Source organism: Rhipicephalus sanguineus, chromosome 5 (assembly GCF_013339695.2).
Source record: "Rhipicephalus sanguineus isolate Rsan-2018 chromosome 5, BIME_Rsan_1.4, whole genome shotgun sequence".
NCBI classification, from domain to species: domain Eukaryota; kingdom Metazoa; phylum Arthropoda; class Arachnida; order Ixodida; family Ixodidae; genus Rhipicephalus; species Rhipicephalus sanguineus.
In genome coordinates this window covers 53,892,619-53,920,560 of record NC_051180.1, presented here as the reverse complement: position 1 = coordinate 53,920,560, position 27,942 = coordinate 53,892,619, and positions in this window count along the sequence as shown.

Genomic DNA, 27,942 nt, shown 5'->3' with positions numbered 1-27,942 from the left:
GAAGTAGGTATGATTATCTAAGTTTTTAAACCTAATCTGAACCGGATCTTACGGTGTCTCGTTGGTGTAGCAAGCGTAACTCTTAAATTTGGGAATATGAGACTTGATGCAGTGTGACGCATTGTTTAAATTCTACGCGAAAATGATAAACGTAGGATCAGAATGAGGCACAACAGCCACCGCCTTCATAATTTTACCAAATTTAAGAAGTAGCGATAGCGCTTAGCTATAACCGACAAGCTGCATAGCTGTGTACGTTAGTTCACTTCTGGAGCAAAACGTGTCGGCGATAAAGATTTCTTTTATTGCGATAGCAATTATATGGACAGTCTCGGCTGAATTTTGCCGTCGCCGTCGCCGTCGCCGCCGTCATGCACCCTATATGTATAAGTATGTATATATATATAAAAGCCCCAAAGAAAAATAATTCAGAAAAATGCTTCCAAAGCGCGGAATCGAACCAGGGACCTCTTCCTCCGCAGCGAGTGGCGCTAGCCACTATACGCCACGAAACGCAGATCCTCCACGCACGTAACGGCGAGTGTTATATACACATCCTTTACCGCTGGACGGACTCAGACATGGAGGAAGGAAAAACTAAGGAGAGGCCCTATCGTATCCCAATGCATTGAGAAAAGTGTGGCGGAAGTGACGTCAGATTTATGGGGCAAACAAACCGGTATGGGGCAAACAAAACAGCAGACGCCCTGCGGCGTGCTCTCCGCGGTGGCTCGCTTCTGCTCGGATTTGTAGTCCCGGCGTAAACTTAGCGCGTATTGTGCGGTTCGCACGCAGTAAAATGTTGCAAGCAGACGTTTACCAGGCTCTTCGTGCGTGGCAGGCCCGAGCGCTGCGTGCTGAAATTCTTCGCGGAGCGTTTTTGTGCAACAGTATACAGAAAGTACCGGTACGTGCCGTAATCAAAAACATTCAGCCTCTGCCTCATCGTATTCGAACTCACCTCGCAGTGACTTACGCGTTCTGCTGGGCGTTAGGCCTTTCTTTTCCTTTCTCGTAGCCCGATTTCCAGATCTATTGCCCGATTAGCGGTTATTTGCTCGTGTATATGCAGTGAGCGCAGTAGCTATTCGGCGCAACGCCAACCTATAGTTGACGTAACTTCACGTCGAAAAGAAGACACCGCTGTATTGTATACGCGATCGTGCACGTAAAGTTTTTAATTCCAGTGCGCACACAACACAAGCACGCAACGAGCGCACGCCGCACAATACATACATCACGTATTCCGATAACAACAACAAAAGTTTATTGCCCTTTCGTTTGAACGACACAGCCTCTAAAACGTACGATGCCTTCAGTGCATGGTATGTACGGCGCGTCAGACGCCAAAAACAAAATTTCACGCGTGTTCCGAGTTGACAGAATGAGTAACAAGTACAGAGCGCACATCCGAGAGCTTCGCACGCAAATACTATGCCTTAGGGATCAGCAATGAAGCGAACGTATACGTACACATGAAAAGTCACACCCGGTACTGTCCGCAGTGCACGCGATTTGCACCGGGTATACGCAACAGCTGGGCATTGCGTAGCTTTCCTAAAGAACACACAGAAAGAGCAGCACGCGTGAATCGGCTACGCTACACCGCTTGCACGGCGAAAAACAAACAAACAAAAAAAGGCTGCAAAGTTTCGCGATGCGCGCATGCGCTTGCAAACGTCGCGACGGAAATCGCGAAATGTTTCGGTGCGCCTCGCTAGGAGGCGATGCGGGTGTTTGCGATGTGGAGGCTTCACGAACGTGACGTCAGGGCCTCTCCTTAGTATTCCTTCCTCCATGGACTCAGAGACGGCTGCGCTTATAAGCGTTTCTTCATTGCCAGCGAGATGGCGTTATGAGCGCGACAGGCGCATTTAAAAGTCGTCGGCGAGCTCGCTCGCTTCTTCTTATACTTGCGCAGGGAGAACCTTGCCCTTCCGCTGTCTGCTCGCGCGGTTTTCTTGTGCTGAGGGGAAGAGGGATGTTTCACGCTTTCACCGTGATGTCCACGCTCATGTTACGGAGCATACGAAAGCCACTCGAGCTCAAGGGACGCCGCTAAACGAACAAACAGAAGATGAGCGCGAACTATCAAGTGTCACAGCTCGACACTTGAAGCACGCTAGTTTCCTTCGCTGCTTCGGCCGCCTTTGCAACAGGAGCGCTGTTCAAACTGAGAGTATCCATTGGCGAGCCTCACTTCATACAGCATTACTTTCTTGCTATCGCATTCATTGCTTCGGCCTTGCGGCGAAACTGTGACTTTTTTTATCTCTGTGCCAGTTGTAGCGCATCCCAAACAGAATAGGAAATGTCCCGAACCCTTCTTGGCCGAGCTCACGAATAGCGAAGCTTTCTTGCTCGATCGGATAAATCGAAAGAATTCCGGTGCAGTGGTAAATGAACCGAGGTGATTGCAAGATTGCTTCACTCGTAGAAAACTCAAACACTCCTTGTTCGGTCTAATGCCTCTTCCACTCTCTCAGTGTTTTACTTCTTGAAGAAAAAAAATGGAATGTATAGAAAACCAATTATGTAGAAGAAGAGACGAAATCGCCAGTATAAACCCTCGTAGAAATTTCCTTGCGCAGAACTATTGTCAATTCTGGGCTCGCGAGATTTTTCGCCGACGAATAGCAAACACAAATACAACACAAGACGCTTGAAAAGTGTGAAAAGTACACAAAAAGAAAATGCTTAACGCAACAAAATTTGAACCTTAACACAGGGCAAGACAAATAGCGCCGTACGAAGAATTGGCTTGGAGGCAATCTGCGAGACCACCTCCGAGCAGATCTCCGAACTTTCCAGAGGGAACTTACGGCCAAAAAGTCGGGACAGACCGGTGAAAATCGACTACGGAGAGAAAAGAGAGGACGAGGAAAGAAAAGTAATTTAACGGCTCCGCGACTTCCAATGAGGTCCGAACTATAGTACAGAAAGAGCTGCGAAAAGAAAGAAACTTTGAATTCCCCTTCCCTCCTCGAATGTACAGCGGTGTCTCAAGCATTCGCATCCTTCAGCAAACCAATCGCACACAAATAGGTGTGTGACATGGACAGCGAGTACGCTGGCTTTCCAAGCTGCGAAATGACAATGCATTCTTTTGCGTCATAAGCGCTTCGGATGCTTGAAAATGTTATTAGTCCTTTCACTGTTGCCCTCTTTTTTGAGTTATGCGCGCTGAAGAGAGCACATGTTGTGAGCGAACGAAGGTCAAGTGCCGGCTTCTCTATTAGCAGCATTCTCGGAGACGACAGCAAACAAGTTTGTGGGAAAGGCACCGTGCGCCTTCTGCTTTATCGACGTTACTATATTATACACACTTTGAGCGGCATCTGCAAATTGCCTCAGGGGACTGGAGAAGAGAATGCAGAGATAACGTTTATTCACGTCAAAGAATGCACAGCCGATAAGGCGCAGACTGTAGAATGGAGCAGCCATTGAGGTTCACTCCTGTATCACCTACGCATTTGGCACTCCAGAGCAGAATGTCGCCTTGCTGTAAAGCGTATAGCTCCGCTGTCAACGAGTTTTCCGTTTTATTTATGCGGAAATAAAGATCTTGCTGATCTTCCATACAAGTTTCCTTAGCGAGCAACCTAGAGCGAGCGAGACAGAGAGCGAAAAGAGAGAGAGAGAGAGAGGTCGTGGTGACGATTCATTGCGGTAGCTATGCTTCTCCCGACTTGGATGCACAGAGGCACAACACTCACATACTAGGACAGGACGACCACGTGGCTGGAATTCCGGCTAGGTTCGGTGTTGCTGCAAAATTTTCGACCCCTGTGGCTCCTAGCGTTCACCATCCTAACAACCAGCAAAGAGATAAAGAACAGCTCGTGCGCGACCCTTGCCAATAGGTCTGTGAACGGTGCGCAAGAAACGAGAAGGAAATCCGGCTGGGCATTCCTATTCGGCACTTCCATGACGACGGCAAGATGGTTCCCCGAGCATTTCTGCCCGTTTTATTAACATTACTTTTGTTTTCGGTTCTCTTTCGTTTCTTCGGGCGCATTGCGTCGTCTGCGCTATCGCTTCCCTCTACTGACGAGAACGTGGAAACTACAAGTGAACAACTTCAATACAGTCAAAAGCTAGCCTCTTTTCATCTTTCTGCTTCCTCGAATTCCGTTCTAGATGCCCTTAATGTGAACAGCGTAGGGCCCCCTTCGAACGCTGAGTGCTTTGTTTCTTCATACTGATGCATGCTTTTAGTAATGTTTATTATTTCCTTGTAATGTGACAAATTGAGAAAGTTCGCAGGGATAAAATTGAATCAGCTCGCAGATGATAGGATAAACTTGAAATCATTGGGAGAGGCCTTCGACCGGAAGTTGACCAAAATAGGTTGAAAGTGGTGATGATCTTGATGTAATCTATGCTTTAATGTTTTACTGCATTTTTTCTTAAGCTGTTATAGCTTAAAATTGGCTGGTCTGCGCAATTAAGGAGCTAAAATCAATACCCAGGTCCCATTGAACTTAGCGCTACAAAGCGTATTGACTCGTCTTCGTTTATATTAGTGTAGTAATGCTTAAACTATGCTACAACCCATCTGGGGCTTGCTGGGTGTCGTCATTTGTTGGATATGACAAAGGCGCTTTTTTGTTCGGGCAGTATGTAAATCGCTAAAGAAAGTGCTGGTCGTGACACCGCATAGGGATATTAAAAACCGTCAAGGCTGCCTACCTTTCGCGTACACTTCGTCGGTGTTCTTTTTAAATTGCAACGATGATTGCGCATTGCTAGAGTGGTTGATTAAGCACAGTTATGCTTTTTAACAGCAATTCCCACTCCTTGAAAATGCTCGCCATGGTTTACGTGCGTTCGTGGAAACGAGTACGAGTTGAATTTCAGCCTAAATTGCTGACTTTCTAAATTTCATTTTGCGCGACTGAACTTTCAAGTCTTTGCCATTTTTCTATGTGCGGATTCGTTTTCATAGATAAAGTACTGGGAGACCAAAAAGTATCTAAGGAAAATGAGAACGACGGACACGGCACACTATATATAGTGAAAAAAAAAAAAAAGAATACGCTGCTTAGTCTATGCGCTTCCTTAAAAAACAAAGAAGGCAAAAGTTGATATTGTCTGAACGCAACATCGCAGGACTGAGAGGAAACATATTTTGCGCAGATCAGAACTCTATTTATATCAAGCAGCTCTACAACTGCGATGCCTGCGCGGAACAACCTGCTGGAGAAGTAGAAGTTCCCGCACACTACATTGTTGATTGATGACTGCGCACGTGTCGCTTTAGTGAAGGCCACCTCCGCTTGTTCTTCGTGAATGGCCTATACGGGCACGCGTGTCCTTACGCCCCAGTTTCCTCGAACTCTCCTTCCGCTTCTTCGCCAAATGGTGTCACTGAGAAAATGCAGCAGGCAGGGTAAGTTATTCGGTACGTCGTAGACTTCTTTGTATACGGGGTGCAGACGATATGGCTGGCTCTGCGCTTTGCCACGTTGACGCCGGGATGTCGAACACGCGTACTCACGTGAGGCTGTCTGAAAGGCGAGATCTGAAAGGAGCGAGTTAATCTGGGCTGGCCGGTTTCCATGTTTGCTCGTTTGCTGTTGGAAGGTCGTTAGAGCAGGGTTTCCGGGTCGCATTAAACTATGAACGGAGTATAATGCGTATGGGCAGTCGTTTCATGGGATGACGTGTCTGCGTCAAATAGTGCACCGTGCGCACGACTTGAAGAATTGGCGAACGGTTTTATACTTCAATTAGTTTGGCCCTGGAATTGTTGTCGTTGCAGGTGGCCTGTTATACGTGGTGTGTTTGCCTGGTTGAGCGTCGTCGATGAGTGCGTGTGCTTCTAGAAAATTATCACTCGATGGGTACTACTCGTACTTGCATACGATAGTACTACACAGGTTGTCTGTTAAGAAGGTCCCGTTTGAATGAATGATGCCGTTTGTGAGCCAACCTAGCACGGCACGATTGCTATTTATTAGTTGGAGCTCATCACCAAAATACTTACACGTGTATCTGTAACGAGAAAATGTCTATACGATAACGTAAAAAAGGCTTCGGGTGACGTATATGATACCACGGACAATTCACGTTGGCTGGAATTCTCTTGCATAAAAGCATAAAAAATCAGGACAATATTTTTGGCCGTCGCGTTGTAATAAAATTTGAACGATTGCATCGATAGAACTTCTATCAACGCAGACATCGCGGGTAACTGTATTCAAGATGCGGCGTTTATTTCTTCATTTTACTTTAAGGATTTCACAGAAGAAGGGATCGGTGATGCAGTGCCTTTTGCGTTTCTCAAGCATGCATAAAATATGAGACAAGGGGAGGCTAAATGACGTACGCGTAATTGATAACTCCTCGGCATTTTCTTAGCAGGCATTTATCGCGTACTCTTACACTCGATGATGGCCCAGCTATTTTGTATCTTTCCGTCACGGCGATGTGCTGAAGAGCAGCGTCTGAAAGGGTAAAGTGAGGCTTTAATATATGCCTGAAGGCGCCTGCTATATATCTGTATTTTTTTGCCGATGTACTGCGCTGTCCAAATTTTAATACTCCCGCTGCTCTCAGCCTTTGACGTGAAAAACAATATCATATAACATTTTTACGTTTTATGTACATGTTTTTTTGTGGTTACTTCGAAGATTAATGAATTTTTATTTTGGGTCATAGCGGCTTAGATGCTCATCGTCGTTTATTAATTAAGCTATCGTGTTCCACTGCTCCAGCGCGACTCAGAATGTGCATCAGTCAGCGTATTGACGGCTGTAGCAAAATCGTGGCGCGCACTTTCTTGGTTCTGCACTTTTCCAGCTTTTTGCCCTCCGCAGATTTTCTTTAAACGTCGACAATATCACTGAAGAAAACCAAAAGAACTAGGAATTTTAAGACTCGTCACGTGGCGCCTACCGATCTCAGGACATTGCGTCGGACTCGAATGTGAGTGTGCACCGATAGGCGTGAACAGCGTTCCTCATTAAAAGAGGGGGGGGAGGGGGGAGGGTCAAAGTCTCATTGTAGCTTGATCTCAAACAGGAAGTTTACAGAAGAGTAAGTGTTTAATAGAATATGACAGATATAATGGAGTATTTTTACAATACTAGACACGAGGCAAACACGGCGCCACTTTCTATTTGAGTTTTCTAACGACTATATACTGCGGTGACTGGGAAACGCAAGGATGTGGGTGTGCGAGGCTTGTTTCAAGTTAGGCTTGGACTAAAGTGTAGTCGCATAGTCACTTCCGCAAGTACAATGTTTTATAAGAGAGAAATCACTTTATCATGTTTCTGTTTGCTGCCGACAAATCTTGCTACATCATTCACTCACTTCGAGTCAACATGTCGCAGAGGTAAATAAACATAGACAAATAAAAGTGGAGCAAGAGTGAACGTAGCAAATCTGCAATTAAAAAACAGTGCTTAAACAGTGATACCAGTGGCTTTCTGTGAGACCCATATGTGTTAGGCACAGCGAGCGATTATCCTCTATAGGCGGTAACGATTCGCATTAGCCGCAGCCCATTCGCCCATCTCAGTCTCGTCCTTGGAGGATGCCTGACAAGGCAAGGCTTGTCCTCACCGTTTCAGTCTCATTGCGCGCGAGCTTGGTCACCCGACACGAGCTACTGCGCACACATGTGACGGGAGAATGCAGCAATAATTCTGAGGAGACTGAAAGAGTAGGACATTTTCATTTATTTGACGGAGCTCCCTGCGTCTCACAAACGAAAACGAAGGCACGTGGTGGTGCACAGGAGGCGACGGGGGGCAAGGTCTGAAGAGAAGGCAAGGTCTGAAGACTGGTCTCTGAATGAGTGGCACGGAGCTTATCCTTACAAGCAAGCAGCGGCGTACAAATAAAAATAGAGGGCCACATTTGCAATCGGCTTATTTGCATACGTCGGATTAGGACTTTCCCAGCTATTCGCGTACTCCGTGCTCGGCCCTCATTATGCTGCTGCGGCGCGAAGAAGTTCGGCGCTGCTGCAAGATGGGATGAGCGGACTGGAAGGATGGCTTGACTGTAGTGTAGTGAGACAGATATAATGAGGGTGAAGGTCAAGTGGAAGGGCGAAGTGTTAGTCTAAGAAGGGTATGGCTTGAAAATGAAGAAGTAAGTGATGGTGATTGGAGGGAGCGGAGAGAGCAGCGGCGGCTGGAGCAGGCGCGAGTGAAAGAGACACGGTGTCAGTGTGCCGGCACACGCGCCGTCACGCACGCGTTTGTTTCGTGTTGAGCGCCGTGTCTGAAGGGGTAAATTCAACTACTCTAATTACGCGATCTTTCCACCAGCCCGTCCACGTGGTTGTACTGCCGAACCACTTCCTTATATTGGTTCTCGTTTCAGTAGGAGTGTTTGCCTGTCTTCCTTACACTTATCAGCCGATATTTGCCTTGATGAGTAACTCAAGGGACGAATTGCAAGTCATGATTACTGAATTAGACAAAGAAAGCAGAATGTTAGTTCTGAAAATTAATATGCAGGAAACTGAAATAATGTTATAATGTTCAACAGTCTCGGGAAAGAACCGCGCATTGCGATAGGTAGTGAGGCACTGGAAGTAGTAAAGGAATACGTCTACTTTGGACAGGTAAAGACCGCGGGCCCGAATCATGAGACTGAAATAACTAGAAGAATAAGAATGGAGTGGACGGCAATTAGTCAGGCATTATCAAATCATGAATCGTGTTTTACCGCCATCCCTCAAGAGAAAGGTAACAGCCGGCTCTTACCGATGCTTACCTACGGAGGCTTAGCAAGAGGGTTCAGAACGACGTAGCGAGCCATGGAAAGCAAAATGATAGGTGTAAGTGCAACTTTAAGGGACAGAAAGAGAGCAGAGTGGGTCAGGGAACAAACGGGTGTTAAGGACATCTTAGCCGAAATCAAAAAGAAGAAACAGGCATGGCCGGGGCAACTAGCGAGTATGCAAGATAACCGCTAGTCATTAAGAGTAGAAGAGTGGATTCCAAAAGAAGGCAAGCGTGTGAGGTGGAGACAGAAAACAAGGTGGGGAGATGAGAGTAAGAAGTTTGCGCGTGGTCGCAGCAAGCACAGGACCAGGGATCGTATTCTCAAACGATCGCGAAATGCGATAGTATCGCGTTTGGCGACGTTTAATCCGATGCGTTCAATAACTGAAGAAACACTTGTCTGTAACGTCACTGTTGCACTGGCCGTTGGTGTTACGAATGTCTCACAACACTGGAGTGAGCGTACCGTACGAGCGCAGGGCGACCCGAGTGCGGCGTGTTCGAGCGTATGCTGGCTTATACGCAGTGGCCAGGCTTGGCTATGGCTACTTGAAACATAGGACGTGTCGAAAGTGCTTTCAACATTTTTTTTGTGCAATTGTTTAATGCACAGTATAATATTAAAAAAATGCAACTTTATGTGAAATATATTTTAGTTGAGAGTTTAAGACGGCGTACTCACAGAGTTCAGCTGTAGTGTGCCGCCGCAGCGATATCGTCTCAACATCTCAATATGTTGCCGGCGTGCGATAAACCACGGGAGTAACGCAAGGTTCATGTCACTGGAGCGCTCAAATCACGAAAAAACACGCGCTGGCAAAGAACGAGTACTGAACACACCCCAGGGTAATGCTCGTTGAAAGCTTTAGCGTAAAAAAAAAAAAGCTGCGCACATCCAACGAGGATTGAATACTGAAGGCTACCGTCTGTGTCACCGAAGTGCTAGTCTTCACCACCAACCGACAGTGATAAACCGACGGTGATAAGGTGTGTTCGTTTATTCCAGGCTTGTCAGGAGAGCCGTAGAGCACAGTAACGTCGACGGAAATACTAGATGGCGCCCTCATTTTCCCGGTTTTGCTGAATAGCCAATCAGCGCGCACCAAAGGCGATACTTTTGTGATTGTCGCCTTTTGCGATCGTTTGAGAATACGGCCCAAGGTAACTGGCGCAACACGAGAGAAACCTTGCCCTGCAGTGGGCGCAGTCAGGCTGATGATGACGAGGATGATGATGATTTGCAGACTTTGTAGCTAAGAATAGGCATCTGATAGTCTGACCACGGCCGCTGGATAAAAAGCGCATGGTACGGCCTGCCGCGTCGGGCAGTTTTCTATGGGAGAGCGCGTGTTGGCCCTAGTTGCAGTTGCGGCCGCTGCGGCGCGACGGGGCGGGGAAGGGGAAACGGGTGCCGGCGGTACCGGCGGCTCCGTTGGGGCAGCAGCCGCAGCAAATTAGTTGGTGGTGGTCACAATAGCGATCTCACTCAGATGTTCTAAGCGGTCTTTTTTTTCTATCTCATCTATCGCAGTCATGACATATCATACATTCAAAAGTCCGTTCGCGTAATCTGGTTAAATAGCCACTTAAGTTTCCGTGTACGTGCCGAGCTCTAGGCATTTTTTTCCAGGACTAACTTTTTGCTTTGTGTCTGAAAGAATATTCCACAATGCGCGTAGCAACATTATATGGCGCTGAATGTGTGAAAAAGTGGTTGTTATATTTATGTGCGTGTAATGAATGCATCGTTTATTATTTTAACATATTGATTTCCGTGACATTTCTTCAGCACCTTTCTGAAAATGCTTGACAAGTATTTATTTGAAACATCTGACAATACACGTTTATGTTCTTTATACACAGGAAGTGCATGTAAAAACATACGTTGAATCTTTTTCATGATGTCTGATACATGATATTGTGCCCAAAAGTAGTTCAGCTTCGGATGCTTGATACTAGCGGATTCTACAAATACGTGACGCACTCGTCGTGACTTTGTTGAAAAGGCTGCGGAATTATATATTCATTAGAAGTGGCTTGCAAATATTCTTGACAGTTCTTAGCAGGGCAATGTCATCAAATTGATGTGTATATAAGGCCGATCACTGGAGTGACTAATATCTCGAAGAATCAAGCTACAACTGAAGTTTTCTTTAACTCAAGATACAGAACCACGATATGGTTTTGTATCTTGAGTTATGTCTTGGTCTGGAACGCCCCCCTTCCCCCCCCCCCCCCCCCACACACACACACTTTTTTTGTTGTTGTTTACTGTATAGCTGTCAAAAGCGACCCACCTTAACTTTGTCCCTGTGAGTCGCTCGCAATGTGTGTGTTGGCTGCCACGTATATTTGTTTCAAATGAAGTCTTGTCGTCGCCCACCAGCCGCTTTTCTGCACTCTTTTTGTCTCCGCACGTTTTGCTGAGCTAAGTTTGAGTCCGTGCCCCGTACCGCTAATGACCACAGACAGCCCAACTCTCTGAATAAAAGAGATACACGTGCTTTTCACGGCAACCAACATCAGTGGCATCAGTGGCATGGCATTGCGGGGCAACGTACGTCACCGCAACGCGACAGCGTTCGTAAACAACTGGAACCGATGAGAAAGGTGCCGCGGGCTGAAAGGTGGGAACTAAAAAAAAACGAGAGATAAGAGAAAACGGGAAGGTGGTACGTGTCACGGCTGCTGGATTTCAACAACGTTTGCAACAAGCCGCCGTTTGTAGCTAGCAGGGATGAGCCCTGAATTCATAATAAATAAAATAACTTCTCACATTTTGTCCAGATTTTATGTTCACTGTTGAATTTGTTACACGATCATGAAAACGGCGTAACGGGAAGATAAAGAAATACCGAAAAGCGCAGGAATGCAAGCAGTTGTGTTCGTGTGTTTTTCAGGCTTTTAATCACTCTTTCCGTCTGACCGTTTTCATATTAATTAATCCGTAACAGCTCGCCCAATTGTCAGTATTGAAGGTGTAGTCACTGAAATTTCAAAGTGACTCGAATCTCCTAGATGGTCGCACATATGATAAGCATTATTTCATGGCAGTTGCATGCGATACCGTACGGTATGTGTACTATAAACATGTTTGGAGGAAGGAAGAAGTTTATCTTATTTTGTGTCAAAAAAACAGTGGCCGCTGCAGTTTCTGAGATCACGTTTTTGAAATCAAATGATCAAATCTGAAGCAACATGCTCGGAGCCAAAATAAAGAATTTCGATGCATCAGGAAAGGTGCAGCGCCTCCAGGTTGGTTAGTTGTGGTCTTCTAGGATACCAGAAAAATATGCCCACGCGCAGGCCCGTAGCCAGGAATTTTTTTCCGGGGGGGGGGGGGGGGGGGCACTTGCTGAAAGCCTTGGCAATTTGGGAAAAACGCCTATTTTCATTATTTATTTTCGATAAAACACCATGTGTCATCAAAATATCGGGGGGGGGGGGGCTGCCCCCCTCCCCCCCTGGATACGGGCCTGCCCACGCGATTGCTTCCGCAAAAAGCGATCGGTGCGCGAAGTTGCATCTTTGGCAAGGCAAGAACAAAAATTCCCATGCGCTGCAAGAACGTACAAGAAATATAGGTAAATAACTGATGTGTACACGCTTGATAAATTTTAGAAGAAGATTTCGGGCGTCACATGAAGACGCACGCGCTCAAGCATAACTGCCGCAAGCGCGCCACGCATGTGATCCCGCGGGCGTCCGCGAAACCCGTCCCTAACCCGTCCCCGCCCGGTGGCGCCGCGGCGGTGGTCCGGGAAACTAGGCCCGTCACGCCGGTTTCGGAGCACGCGGCAGGCCGCACCCGTGCGCTTTTTATCCAGCGGCCGTGGTCTGACTGTTTGCTCTATAGAATTTTCAAGTATTAGCTATGTCTTTTTTCTCTTTTAGTCTAAAGTTACAGCGTTTGTCTTTATTGAGCAGCGTTTGTCTTTAGCTTCATAAGTATTTAATTCAAAGATCCTGCCGCCCGGTTCTTGGCCCATCCCCCTTTGTGGGTGAGAGCCATAAGCAAGAGGACATCATCATCATCATCATCATCATCATCATCATCATCAGAAGTTTGTAGTTTTTTACCTAAGTTACACTAGAAAAATTTTTTTCTTCATTTTAACATTTACGCCTGTTTCGCCTGGCGGCGATTTAGCCTTCCCTCCATGCTTATTATGTTTTTTTCTCTCTCGCAGTGCACCTACCGCACACGTTGGTTTGTGCGATAACTTTCGGGAAAACAAATAAAAAATTTAAATGTCTGGAAGCAACTATCTAAGCAAAAGTTTATTTAGTTTGCACTTTGCGCGAGTATAAAAAAAGTCACAGATTCGCCGCAAGAGCGAAGCAATGAATGCGATAGCAAGAAACTAATGCTATACAAAGTGACGCTCGCCAACGGATACTCTCAGTTTGAACAGCGCTCCTGTTGCAAAGGCGGCCAAAGCAGCGAAGGAAACTAGAGTGCTTCAAGTGTCGAGCTGTGACACTTGATAGTTCGCGCTCATCTTCTGTTTGTTCGTTTAGCGGCGTCCCTTGAGCTCGAGTGACTTTCGTACGCTCCGTAACATGAGCGCGGACATCACGGTGAAAGCGTGAAACATCCATCTACCCCTCACCACTTGAAAACCGCGCGAGCAGACCGCGGAAAGGCAAGGTTCTCCTTGCGCAATTATAAGAAGAAGTGAGCGAGCTCGCCGACGACTTTTAAATCCACCCGTCGCGCTCCTAGCGCCATCTCACTGGTAATGAAGAAATGCTTATAAGCGCCTAGCGTCTCTGAGTCCGTCCAGCGGTAAAGGGTGTGTATATACCGCTCGCCGTTAGCTACGTGGAGGATCTGCGTTTCGTGGCGTAGTGGTGAGCACCACTCGCCGAGGAGCAAGAGGTCCCTGGTTCGATTCCGCGCTTCGAAAGCATTTTTCTGAATTATTTTTCTTTGGGGCTTTTATATAGATATACATCCTTATACATATACGCCGCATGACGGCGGCGACGGCGACGGCAAAATTCAGCCGAGACTGTCCATATAATTGCTATCGCAATAAAAAAGACTGAATAACGCGAATAAGAAAAAGGCGATTTTACCATCCTGGAACGTAAGCTTTAGTTATGAACGGCCAATTTGTGCAGAGAGGCTATCACAGCAAAACTTGCGGGGCATGAAGTATGACCTGAGAAGTGCCGCTATCCTATAAGAGAAGGTTGTTGCAGGTTTTCCTTTGCCTTTCCCCCTGCCGCATAAACCAGTCCTTTACCGCACTGCATCTTTCTCGTGCATGAAACAGAAAGTGCAGATGCGTTCAGTAAGCAAGCGCAGAGTACTCAAGGAAAATAAAAAGTAACAAAGTGTAAGTGCAAAGCCTTGGTGATAAATGACGAAAAAAAAGAGAAAGAATTTGGCAGATTAAACGAATTCTTTCTGGTGCGCGAGTTTCGCGAGTTCATAAATAAAGGTTTGAACACAGAGATACAGCGAATAAAATAAAATAAAAGATGATGAGTAAATGAAGACTAATAGAGCGCAAGGCGGATAGAAAGTTTTGGAAAACTGAGGAGAACGACAAGGGCAGAGTTTTCTTGCTGGCAACGCGCGTACGTAAGCAAGCGAGTCGCGTGTAGCGCTTATTTATGCGACGGCAATGAAAAAGCATTGAGAAGAAAAGAAGAGCTATCAAATTTCCAATCACAATGCCTACCATCTAGCAGGGTTTGCCTAGAAGAGCACCTCATCTTAAAAAAAACAACAAAAAAAAAACAACTTGTGCAGCTTATGGGTTTCGTCCTGTAGCTTCACGAGGCAGTAGCACCAGTCGCGTTACGATACAAAATGAAGAAGAGCTTAGCACGTGGAAAAGTCTCGGCGCATGCGCGACGGCTTCGCGCTTCAGAAGCTTAGAGGCTGTTCGTCATTGCTAGCTCTGCATCCTAGGAAAAGAAGTGCTTGGGTGGCAGTTAGAAAACTTCACCCGCTCAATTTTCCCGGAGGCTGAAGTCAGTCACTCGATCGCGTGCTCAAATTTGCGTTACCGCTCTGCGGCAACGATTGGCGCTTTAACGCATTACTCGGCATCGCGCCTACGTTTGACGGATGAGGCGCTGCATTCTGCGAAGAAAGCAGAGCAGGTGCTGCTTCGGTGGCGACGCTGTTGCAGACGAAATCACGTTGGCTGGTTTTTGTAAACTGGAAAGTGGCGCAAGCTTGCATGAACACTACTGAAGAAAAGGTTAATGGAGGTGTGCTTCCCATTTCCACTTATTTGCGAGAACGAAGTTTTAAAATATATTCGCTATCCCTGTGGCCTTGATTAGATGTAGCGATATATAAAGAGCGTAGCCGGTGCAAACACCTCTTAAATATCATGGCCCGTATTAAAAAAAAATCTTATGCTATAGAACTTGAAAGCTCACAGGGTCCCTTCTGCATCCGTCTCAGTCGACTCGAAGGCAAAATCCATCTTCTTCTTTTTCTTCTACTTCGATGTATTGAACCTCTCGCGCCCCCTTCCGAAACCTTTCTGCAACTAACGTGATTTGGCACCGCCTCCAGGATCGGAGGCAATGTAAGCTTTCTGCACTTCACCTTGTTTTGTAGTGCCTCAGGGATCGGCGCACCTATGACCAATCAATGATGTCGCGTGATGACAACCCGTTATGTGACGTCACAAATTTTGGCGATGTGTGGCGTCTGATGACGACATACGGGGATGTCATCACGTGATGACGGTTTTTGCATCACGCATGTTGACGCCTCCGACGGGCGACGCCGACGCGGGACGCCGGTCAATTTTCGCGCTTGGTGAGGCATCTGAGACTCTCGCCTTAATAAAGAATTCTATAAAATTCCATTAACAGGCGCTCCCTTATCAAAGGCGGACGACCAGGGACAACAAAACTTCCGAAGTGAAGGCTCTACACACAACACCAAAAGTTTACGGGACGTTGGCTACACAACAAATGCGAATTGCTGATATATTGGTGCGTAGAGCTTCTAATCTGGCTGGTGACTGTGTAGGTCACAACGCCAACGACAGGCTCGAACATTTATTTGGAGGTTATGTTCCAAGACGAAGCAAGAGTAAATCTTTCTCAAACATTTTGCACCCCGCACATTTTTGCTGTTGAATGCACACGGTTGTGTATCTGTACTCACAATTTTGATATTTCCCAATAGATCGCCGCTTTCGGTGATAATGTGTAAAACGTGACGATTGGCTGTTTATTATCAGAGGTAGTTCTGAAACGGTTACGAACAGTACTGGAGAATGATTAGACTGGACTGTCTGATTAGAATGGATGGCACGCAACTGGGATTCGAACCTCCGACTCCTCGCTCCGCGGCGTGACGCGCTAGACGACTCGGTCACGCATGCATACATGCTCCAGCATCCTAACGGAGAGCGATTTGCATACATCATTTTTCGTTGGTGGTAAGCAGGTCTTTGAGCCGCTTCGGCGTGCAGAGGCTTGTCCGCTGTCACCCGCGAAATGGCGCAAAGGGCCAAAAGGTAAAGGGCGTCGCCCCACTCGTCAATCACCGGATTCAGACTGCGCGCTTCCGGCCCTGTATTTTGACCTACAGGGCATGGTCACCCAGTGATGTTCCGTGCAGGGAAGTTCCCCTTCTTCGGGGAATTTTGAGCATTCATTTTGCACGAAAGGGAAAAAGGGAATTCTTGCGATACTGCAGGGAATTTCAGAAATGGTTAATTTCTCCTATGACGACCGATACACAGCGGTCACAGTGCACTTTCGGCTTCTTCAGTCGGTTTAGGCGCATGTAGTACGCAAAAGCATAGCCCTTGAGATTTGTTTAATATGAGGAGCGATTTCTAGTTAAATACGGGTGTTAGACTCTATGCCCACGTCTGCAAAATGTACTTACATAACACGAGTTACGAAGGACATCCTGTTGTGTTGTGCAGGAGGGCAGGCACAAGTCATGATTTTAATAGCAGTAAACATGTCACACCCGTGCATAATATGCATACACTCGAAGAAAAAATCGAGTATTTGGGGAGTGTTTATGCCACACAACTCTAATCGTCATCCACCTCGCGTATTTTCCCCGCGTTATCACCGTGGCCTCGGCACTTCCCTGTCACGAACGGCGCGCGTGTTATCAGCAAGACATAACATTCTTGATAGGAAAGTGACGGGAGCCGGGTTTTCAAAGGAAACGCGAGCAAGCCAGATGATTATTGTTGTGTGGCAGAAATACTCCCCAAATACTCGATTTTTTCTTAGAGTGTATGTGTGTGTGGAGGCGCCCGCGCATTACTACGGTTGTGCAGGGAAATATGCTGGGATTTTTTTCGAAGTATGCAGGGAAAAATGCTGAAAATAGGGACTTTTCATGTCTCGGAATGGGAATTGTTGGGCGTAGTACGGAACATCACTGTGGTCAACCGCGCTCGCGCGCTTATCTCTTGAGCGAGTTTATCGCGGCTAACAGCGAGAGTCACACGGACTAAGAAAAGAAAGGGATGCTACAGATGGCTCATATCTTTGTACGCGTTTTGCTCTCATCGCAAAGTTGCGTTGAAGCCATAGACAATACGAAGGTCACTTCGCTCGCTGCAGTGACCGTGTTTGTTAAAGGAGTGAGCTGCTGGCCTTTCTTCGTATGACATTCCAACTTGTTGCTATTGCATTCATTGCTTCGCCCTTGCGGTGAAACTGTGACTTTTTGTTCGTCGTCCGCGCACTGCTCTGTCCGTGCCTCGCTTTCTCTGTCTATTTTCTTTTACTCACAGTGCAGCGTAGCTGAGCTACCGCGCGTCTAGGTGACCCTTGCGTTCCTGTCATTGCTGTTCGCCCTCGCTCTCACTGCCACCTGCTTCCCCGATACCTCAGGTTAAAAAATTAAGCAATCTGTCATCAATTTCTCGGAAACTGATGAAAGCTGGTGTGTGGTTCGTAGAAGAGAAGTTGAGACTACCTTTCCGCGTGATTTATATGTCTAGACAGTTAGGATATTACGAAAAACCAGCAACACTAAAAAAAGGGGATAACAGAAAAAGGTAGACGCTTAGTGTTGCAAAAAACAGTAGCGACCGGTGAAGAAAAGGGTGGTATGTTAGTAGAGCGCTGGAACAGGGAAGCAAATATATATAACCCGATCGTCTGCTGTTTCTTGGCTCATCTGTACACAATTTCCGTACGCTATTGGATCTTGCTTTCTTGTTTGCCTAATGGATTTGTGGATCGGTACGTTCTGGCGATGCCAGGCAACGAGAATAGAACCATCAAAGGTGAGCGAAGAAATGAAAGAACTTCTAAGAAATGCGTATTGATTCGGCAATCAATCCATATGGCGCTGTTTTTGTTCCCAGAATGACACCAACGCATTCGTTTTTCCGCTGGAAGACCACTGTTACGAGTCTTGACCATGATGTGTGGTTACTATCCATCAACGTGTTTCAGGGAAAGGTGGCGCGTATTTGCACGGTATCGGTATTAATAACTGTGTATCTCTGACGCCCATGGTGTTTCGCGGGCTCTGGGGCAATCCTGTGGATACAAGCCCAGTGACGAGGGAATTCCACGATATTAAGATTACGAAAGTGGTCAGACACAGAGACAAAAAGAAAGACAGAAAAAAAAAGAAATGCGATGACTATGGAACACAAAAATGGCTATGCGAATGTAACGTGACTGTGGGGCATCAGTTTTTTTTTCAACAAAATGATGACCCTGGTTGGTACTCATTGATAATAGAATCTAATGTGATACTGGACGAGTGCCTACAGCCCCATGTTTTGTCTGTTTATGAATATTTTTGTCTTTGTTTCGCAAGTACCGCAAATCTGTGCCTTTATTGTTATTGCGGCACTGCTATGTGACAGTCTGTAAGAAACCCAGAATCTTTTTCTTTTTTTTTCAGAAATGTGCAATAGTATCAAAAGTATGCCCTAGTTTTAATTAACGTTTAACACTGCACTACCTACGTAGGGGCTGTCAAATTCAAAATTTATTCAGCCAGAGTGCTCGAGTTTGTCACTGGTATACACGAACACGGTGCGACGTATATTTCTTTCAAACTGTCAAACGGTCTCGTAACGCTAATGATTTATCATTAAAGTAACCTAGTGCGGTGTGAGTAATTCCTACATGGACGTACTAGTTGCACAGGAAAGCAGGCAATACAGTAATAAAGTAAGCAGGCAATACGGTACAGGAAAACAGGCAATACAGTATCTACACGGTGAGGCTGAAGATTCGTAAGCTCACCGACAATAGCTCTTTCGCACATTCGTAATGTATTCACATTGCATTATAACTTAATTAAGTTACCTAATGTTGGAGCTGATGTGGCTAATTCACCAATGCATCTGTGAGTCACGCATATTAGCGAAATGTCCTGTGTGATGCAGATAAGGATGGAAAATACCCGCGTTGTGGCTCTAACATCTTCCTTATTGTGTCCTTGATTACTAGGGAACGCTAATGTTTGGCTCCCAATGAGAATCCAGATAAGCTTGATCAGTAGCGTAGCGGTCATCAGTAAGCAGTGCCAGTTAGGACACTGTTTTTCGCCTGGCTGATATCCGCATTGAAATTTACGCGCCGCTATATGTGTGGATCTGTTTGCGCAACAATGGCCCTTTTGATTTAGATATCTTAACTTTGCATGTGAACTTTATAGCAGCATTATCTCTTGATAAAATTCACACACAGGAAAGCATTCTGCTCTTCCGTCGGATCAATGGAGTATCAGAACGCCAATGCCAGAACAGAAAATCAATCTAGAAGATAAGCTAACATCCCGGTTAGCTCAATTGGTAGAGCGACTACCCTGGACAGGCGTTGAATTTGTCCTGATCCGGGTTCGACCACCGGATCAGGAAGATTTTTTCAGCAGCTGAGAAGCTCTCTTTGAGAAATCCGTACGAATTTCTCCGTAGCTTCGTGCTGAATTCAGATTGTTGTCAATTTTTTTTTCTTAACCCCTGCGCCACGTTGCGGGATTCCACAGAACAGACTTGTACCATTGATAAAAACGATATCAAGCAGAACCTAAATACCGCGGCGGGAAGTAGGACCTAGAGGATAAGGTCAGCGTTCAACCGTGAACATTCTGTTTTTTAGCAGCTGAAATCAGACATCCTATTTGTGCCACGTTGTTGAATAAAACAAGGCCTTCCGAAAACCATCAGACGACAACATTTCTGTATAATCTGAAAGGCTGAAAGCAACATCGCAACTTTGTAAGACCTTCGTGCTCGTAGACACCTACAGGCCTCTATGCATGTACATGTGACAGGAGAAAGAGAAAGAACAAATGAATATATATATATATATATATATATATATATATATATATATATATATATATATATATATATATATATATATATATATATATATATATATTGTGGGCGTTCATTAGACACATCTACCCTCTTCATGCATGTTCATCATCATGAGTGTTCGTCATCTTCATCGGTGGTGGGAACGCTGCTTGATTGTGAGATCTGTGCCTCGGGTGTGGTCGCTTCACCGTGCCTTCAGGGCCTAATAAAGGTCGCGTTAACCGTTGCGTCACAAGTGGTGGAGGCTGCTAAGCGATCTTCCTTCCTCTCCCATCCTGCTCTACCTCCTGGAGCTCCGCTCAGGTCGCCGTCTGTACCAGGTGTCCGGTACCATGCCTCAGGACGAGCCAACCGGCGCACCTGCATCTACCGCCACTGCCCCGACTACCGCGGTCTATCCACCATGGATTATCAGTGGGCACCAGCGTGATCCCCCCATGTTCGCCGGACTTCGAGGTGAAGATGTGGAGGATTGGTTGGACCACTACGACCGTGTGAGTTCAACCAACAACTGGGATGATCCGGCCAAGCTTCGCCGTGTTTCTTTCTACCTCACGGACGTGGCGAAAACGTGGTATTTTAATCACGAAATTGATTTCACGGACTGGACCCATTTCAAGCAACGGCTTCGCCAAATTTTCGGCACTCCCGCAGTTCGTTCTGCCCTCGCAAAGAAGACCTTGGACGCTCGCAAGCAACGACTTGGCGAATCCTACACCTCATACATTGAGGATGTGCTTGCTCTTTGCCGCCGTTTCACCACCTCCATGACCGAATCAGAGAGAAGGCATCGGCACAATTGCCTTCAATGCGTTGGCCATTCAGAACCCGACAACAGTCGCCGACGTTGTTGCCACGTGCCAACGCCTAGAGGAACTCGAGTCCCAGCGGTTGCCGCCGGACATCCCTGACAACACCGCCACCGCCGATCCCTCGTTGCGTGCTATGATCCGCGCGATCATACGGGAAGAGCTACAATCTCTTGGCCTATCAGCGACCCCGAGTCCACCTCACACCTCCAGCACTCTCTTGCGCGACGTGATCAAGGAGGAGCTGGCGTCCATGGCCGCTCCAGCGTATGTGGACTCTATGACCCCTCGACTCCAACCAACGTACGCACAAGTCGTCGCTGGTTCACCAGGTGTTGTGCAATCGATGTCTGCACACTCGACGCCTGCCCACCTGGCTTCGATGACACCGAGTGCGCCTAGCCAGCCCTTTCACCCACCATGGCGATCGCCTCGTCCGGTCTGTTATTACTGCGGGTATCGTGGCCACATTGCACGCTTCTGTCGCAAGCGTCAGCAGGACGAGCGCCGTGGATTCGACGCCTACGAACGGAATGATGGTGCCGCCGGGGCCTCTTTTCAACGCCGTTCTTACGCTCCGCCGCCACGTCGCTCTCCATCGCCAACTGCGACATCCGAGACGGCACCAACTTACCGCCCCACTAGACGCCGCTCACCGTCGCCTCTTCGCCGCTCTACGTCACCACTGCGACCTGTCTCGCAGTTCACCGACCATCGCCCGGAAAACTAACCCATGCAGCTTTTGGAGGAAAAGCTGCATTGAACGACAAGACAGAAATTCCTCCAGTGCGTCCATATAATATGGTATCTGTTTTAGTAGAGGGTGTATACGTGGACGCTTTGATAGACACTGGTGCTTGTTTATCGGTTATTGATCGTTCTTTGTGTTCCCGTCTCTGGAAAGTCACCACCCCTTATGATGGACCTACATTGTTCGCTGCTCAAGGGGACGTCATTCAACCTTCCGCCATGTGCACCGCTCGTGTTTTCATTGATGGACTCCTCCATCACGTACAGTTCGCCGTGCTGAGTTCGTGTGCCCACCAGATGATATTGGGGTGGGATTTTCTGTCTACGGCAAACGCTTCCATCTGCTGTCGAGAACGTGTTCTTCACACGACGGAAACTGACTATGCCCTTTCTGCGGATGACAAGCCACTTCGCTTGCTCGCTGTGCAGGATACCGAGCTACCACCTGGCCATCAACGAATAGTCACCATCGCCTCTGACGTGATCGACTATGGTGACGTGCTTGTCCTACCGTCTGCACGCTGTCTCGCAAGAGGGATAGCCTTTGCGTCAGGGCTAGTGCGGTTCCACGATGGCTGCGGACTTCTCTACGCTACAAACCAGACGTCCGAGAAGATGCTCATCCCTAAAGGCACCACAATGGCTTGCGTCACGGAATCCCAGCCTCTCTCTGTTGTTCCGCTCGTGCCGGCGTCCTCTGACCCTACTTCTGTTGCACGTTCCCCATGCGTTTCTGCTCTCGCTGCGACTATCAGTCCCGACCTGACCTCATCGCAGTCAGATGAGTTGCTTGCCTTGCTACAGAAACATGCGACATCGTTTGATGCTCACTCCTCCTCTTTGGGACAAACGTCCATTATCGCGCATCGGATCGAGACGGATGGCACTTCTATCGTACGCCGTCGACCATATCGCGTCTCTTCATCCGAGAGGAAGGTCATTGAAGAAAATGTCGCCGATATGTTGCAACGGAACATCATACGTCCTTCAGCGAGTCCTTGGTCATCTCCCGTTGTTTTAGTACGGAAAAAAGATGGCTCCGTGCGATTTTGCGTAGACTACCGGGCACTTAATAAGATCACCCGCAAGGATGTCTACCCCATGCCGCGCATAGACGATGCCTTGGATTCACTACAGGGTGCCGAGTACTTCTCAAGTCTAGACCTGCGTTCGGGCTATTGGCAGATACCCATGCATGAGGACGACAAAGAAAAGACAGCATTTTCAACACCAGATGGGCTCTACGAATTCAACGTCATGCCATTCGGCCTTTGCAATGCTCCAGCAACATTCGAGCGAATGATTGACACCGTTTTGCGAGGCCTGAAATGGAAAACTTGCTTGTGCTATTTGGACGATATAGTTATTTTCTCATCAACATTCCATCAGCATTTGCAACGTCTGGACGAAGTTCTCACGTGTCTTGCCAACGCAGGCCTTCAGCTGAACACCAAGAAGTGCCGCTTTGCGAGCAATACAATTAAAGTGTTAGGTCACATCGTAAGCAAGGACGGCATTCGTCCTGATCCAGACAAGATTTCCGCTGTCCAACACTTCCCGCGTCCTGCAAAAGCCAAAGATTTGCGCAGTTTTCTCGGCCTCGCCTCCTATTTTCGTCGATTCATTCGCGACTTCGCCTCAATCGCTTCGCCTTTGCACAAGCTGTTCGGCTCCGGCGTTCCCTTTGTGTGGTCTCCTGAATGTGAATCGGCGTTTGTTCATCTGAAGTGTGCCCTCACGCCCGAACCAGTTCTTTGCCATTTCGACGAAACCGCACCTACACTCCTGCACACGGACGCTAGTGGTCATGGCATTGGTGGTATTCTGCTACAGAGAGACAAGTGTTCACGCGAGAGGGTCGTCTCATACGCCAGCCGTGTACTGACACCCGGTGAAAAGAATTACACCATCACCGAGCAGGAGTGCCTAGCCGTCGTTTGGTCTGTACAGAAGTTTCGACCTTACCTTCACGGCCGCCACTTTACTGTGGTTACAGACCATCACGCCTTGTGCTGGCTCTCGACACTCAAGAACTTGTCTGGCCGCCTTGGTCGCTGGATTCTTCGTTTGCAAGAATATGACTTCAGTATTACATACAAGTCGGGGAAAAAACACCAAGACGCCGACGCACTTTCGCGCTGCCCGCTTCCTTCGGAACCATATAACGGCACCACCACTACCGCACGCGACGAGCTTTCGGCCGTCCCTTCTCCACACGTTTCATGCTTAGCTACTATGGGCCCGACTTATTCGAACGAGTGTGGTTCATTGTTATCTCACAAACGCGCCGATCCTTACTGTCGCCGCCTTATGGACCGCCTTGACGGGACTTCTCGGCCCCCTAACGCCCGTCTTCGTCGACAGCTGACGCAATTCAAGCTCGACAACTGCGTCCTGTACCGCCATATCTACCATCCTGACGGTCAACGCTGGGTGCCCGTTCTCCCTCGCTCTCTTCGCGCTCAAATCCTCAAGGCATACCACGACGACATGACCGCTGGACACTTGGGATTTCAGAAAACGTACGATCGCATCAGATGTCACTACTACTGGCCGGGCTTGTCCACAAGTGTAGCGAAGTACGTTGCTTCGTGCACGCTTTGTCAGCGTCGAAAGCTCCCCACATCAGCTCAAAGCGGACAACTACAACCACTCCCGTGTCCGCTGGAACCATTTGAGGTAGTTGGCATCGATCTGTACGGTCCGCTTCCTATGACAGTCACCGGTAATCGATGGATCGTTACAGCTGTCGACCATCTGACACGCTACGCCGAAACAGCTTCCGTGGCTTCTGCATCAGCTTCCGAAGTTGCTGATTTTATGCTCCGAGCCCTAATCCTTCGTCACGGTGCTCCTCGTGTCATCCTGAGCGACCGTGGAAAGGTATTCCTTTCACAACTCGTTGACGAAGTGCTCAAGGCATCCGGCACCACCCACAAAACAAGCTCCAGTTACCATCCGCAAACGAACGGGCTGACTGAACGCTTTCATCGCACGCTCTCAGACATGATAGCCATGTATATCCAACCGGATCACAGAAACTGGGACGCAATTTTGCCATTTGTGACTTTCGCGTACAATACCTCCGTACAGCGTACAACCGGTTACTCCCCGTTCTATCTCGTCCATGGTCGTTTCCCCTCTTCTTTCCTCGACGTTTCCTTCTTCTCTGCGCCTATTAAACCATCTCCATCCACCAGTGAAGAATACGTGTCCCGGCTGCTTCATTGCCGCCAGCTGGCCCGCGTCAACACTGAAGCAAGGCAACAGGACCGCAAGCTTGACTATGATGCATCTCATCGCGCCGTGTCCTTCAGCCCTGGCGATGAAGTGCTCCTTCTTACACCCGTTCGCACTCCTGGCTTGTGCGAGAAATTTCAGTTATGCTTTATTGGCCCCTACACGGTCTTGGAGCAAACGTCTCCCGTCAACTATCGCGTGGCACCTGTTGTTCTTCCAGCGGACCGCCGCTGCCGGGCCGCAGAGATAGTCCACGTATCGCGCATGAAGCCTTTCACAAGGCGTTCTTCTTCGCTTTAAACTGCGGTCAGGATGACCGCTCTCGCGTGGGGGGAAGTCAGTGTGGGCGTTCATTAGACACATCTACCCTCTTCATGCATGTTCATCATCATGAGTGTTCGTCATCTTCATCGGTGGTGGGAACGCTGCTTGATTGTGAGATCTGTGCCTCGGGTGTGGTCGCTTCACCGTGCCTTCAGGGCCTAATAAAGGTCGCGTTAACCGTTGCGTCACAAGATATATATATATATATATATATATATATATATATATATATATATATATATATATATATATATATATATATATATATATATATATATATATATGTATATATATATGTATATATGTATATATATATGTATATATATATATATGCTTTGTACGAGAAGGGGACATCAGAACTACTGCGACTATCAATAGCTATGCGATGCGTTACACTGTGCAAGGTGCCGCGAGAACAGCGACAGACGGGCAAAGTGGCGTTTGTAAAGGCATCTATAGCCGGATACAACTTTAGAAGTCCGCGGCTTTTCCTAGTCACAGGCGGATGCACACAAGCCTGCCGAGTGCATTGCCGAGTTCATGACTATTTACGCGATAGCGTTAAAGAGCTCGTTTCGCAGAAATTCCGGTGTCGGCGGCGCTGTCGCCGTCGTTGGTTGTGAGCAAAAAATCATCTTGTCCGTGACCAAGAAATAGAGAAAGATGCAAATAAAATAAATAATAAAAAAATTTGATTCGAGTGAGAATCGAACCCAGGTTGTCTGCGTGGCAAGCAGGCGTTCTACCACAGTGCTAAGCCACTGTTTTTTCTTATTACAGGGAAGGAAACCGTTGAACGTAGACTGATATCGTAAAAATTAATAATCAGGCATATTTAAACACAAATCGAACACAGGAATCTAGTCTAGAGCTTCACTAGAACGTTCATATATCCCGCGTATTTGAATAATTTGTTGCTGGAAAATGTTTTTGTAGCGTTAGCTACACTGGCCTAGCCGAGCCAATTTCGCGTGGCTCCTCAAGAGCCGTGCTGCGCATGCGCGAGGATCAGTGATGTCACACAGCTGGAGCAACGAAGCCGGCACCTCCCGCACACTCCGCCGCTGCCGCGCGCGACTCGCTGCCGCCGGTCTGCGCTTTCCAGAGGAATGACGTTGTAGCCGAGGTAGACGTACTGGCGTCGGCGCGCGTGCAGCTATTCGCCTTCGCTGTGCAGTCGCCATCTGACACTGTGCTGGAGCCGCTTGATATCACCTCTGACTGGCGTTTGTGCAAATGCTGCTCAACGGCGCAGAAGAGCGGAGAAGCTTAACTCATCGGATCCCGAAGTAGTTGCCTGGCAAAACAAATATACATGTGCCACGTAATATTTATACCATGTGTGTGTCATTGGAGCAGCAGTAAGCATGATATTCAATCTAATCCTAGACAATCAGGAAAGTATAAGAACAATCAGCGGAACATTTGCTAACGCTACGTTATCCTGGCATAGCCGAGCTAAGCCACTGCATCATTTTTTTTTGTTGATTGTGGAGGCTCAGCATTTCTGTCAATCAGTCTTGCTCTCTAAAGACTATGCAGACCAATAAAGAAGATTAGGTCATAGGGTATTGTCCTGTTCTTTGTGACATCAAGGCAGCTAATGTTTACAGGGTTTATTTGCTTGAAGAAGCTTCGAAAAATAACACTACACGAATGTCATGTAGTGGTAGGAGCCTCCTTAACGCATGTAATATTGCATGGAAGAAGTGTACAATCGCGCCTGGCGTCAAAACATGTGAATTGTGCAATGAGTGGGTGTTTTAAAGGCCCACAAAGCGCTCAGACATATTTCATCATCATCAGCTGCAAAAACGTTAACAAAGTGAGCAGCTGCGTAGGTTCGCGTGTTGCCTTACGGACGCGTAGTGGGCCCTTCGCCGATTCGCAATAGGAAGAATTTTGGCGTAGTGGGCACCTAACAGCTGCAGGTACTTGCAGTAGGCATTCTGGGATAGTTTTAAACGGCCAATGTTATGCGCACAGTCGTTCGTTTCCTTACGGAACGGTTGAGGCATGCACCGAGAAGCGAAGCCAGGCTATCAATTTAGAAGGCGATGCGCACGGGACCCGATTACGCTATGGCGTTCTTGTCTTGAAGCCGAAGCTCGAGCGACCTCCAAGTTTTTGCTTTAGTCGCGGAGGCGATCGGCTGCGGTGCTTCGGTCGTCTGGGTGGGGCAACTCCGGACTTCTTAAGTTGTAGTTGACTATAGGCATTTGCATGTTTACCAGAACTCGATGTCTCATCTGCACTCTGTCATCTCGTCAGAGCTGCTATCGTTATTGTGGCTGCTCCTTAAGGTGGTTGTACTGCATGCTTTTTCAGCTGCCGCGTGCAATTCGCCGAACAATAAGCACTTATTGATTCTGTAATAAAGTAGAATAGCGCAATTGCGACACGCGAGGTTCACCAAATTCCACGTGCTTGAAGGGAGGTGCGCGATATTTCCTGTATTCTTCTCTTGCCGATCGCTTCCTTTTGTTTTGTCGCTTACCTTACTTGACACATCTTTTGGAAGACCGCTGGTGAAAATGTACGACGGAGAGCGAACGTAAAAAAGGCCTTCCATAGACTTAGTATACCTCCATCTTAGCTTAGCGCGATGAGGCAAGTTACCGACTAGTCGATTACCCAAATCCTTGTCTTTGTGAATTTAAATTCATTCGCTTGTTTGAATTCACTAAGCCAAGGTCACTGTTTTGTACGTAAAAAAATCTGATCACTGATTTTATAGTATAAAATAGTGGGGGGATTCCATTT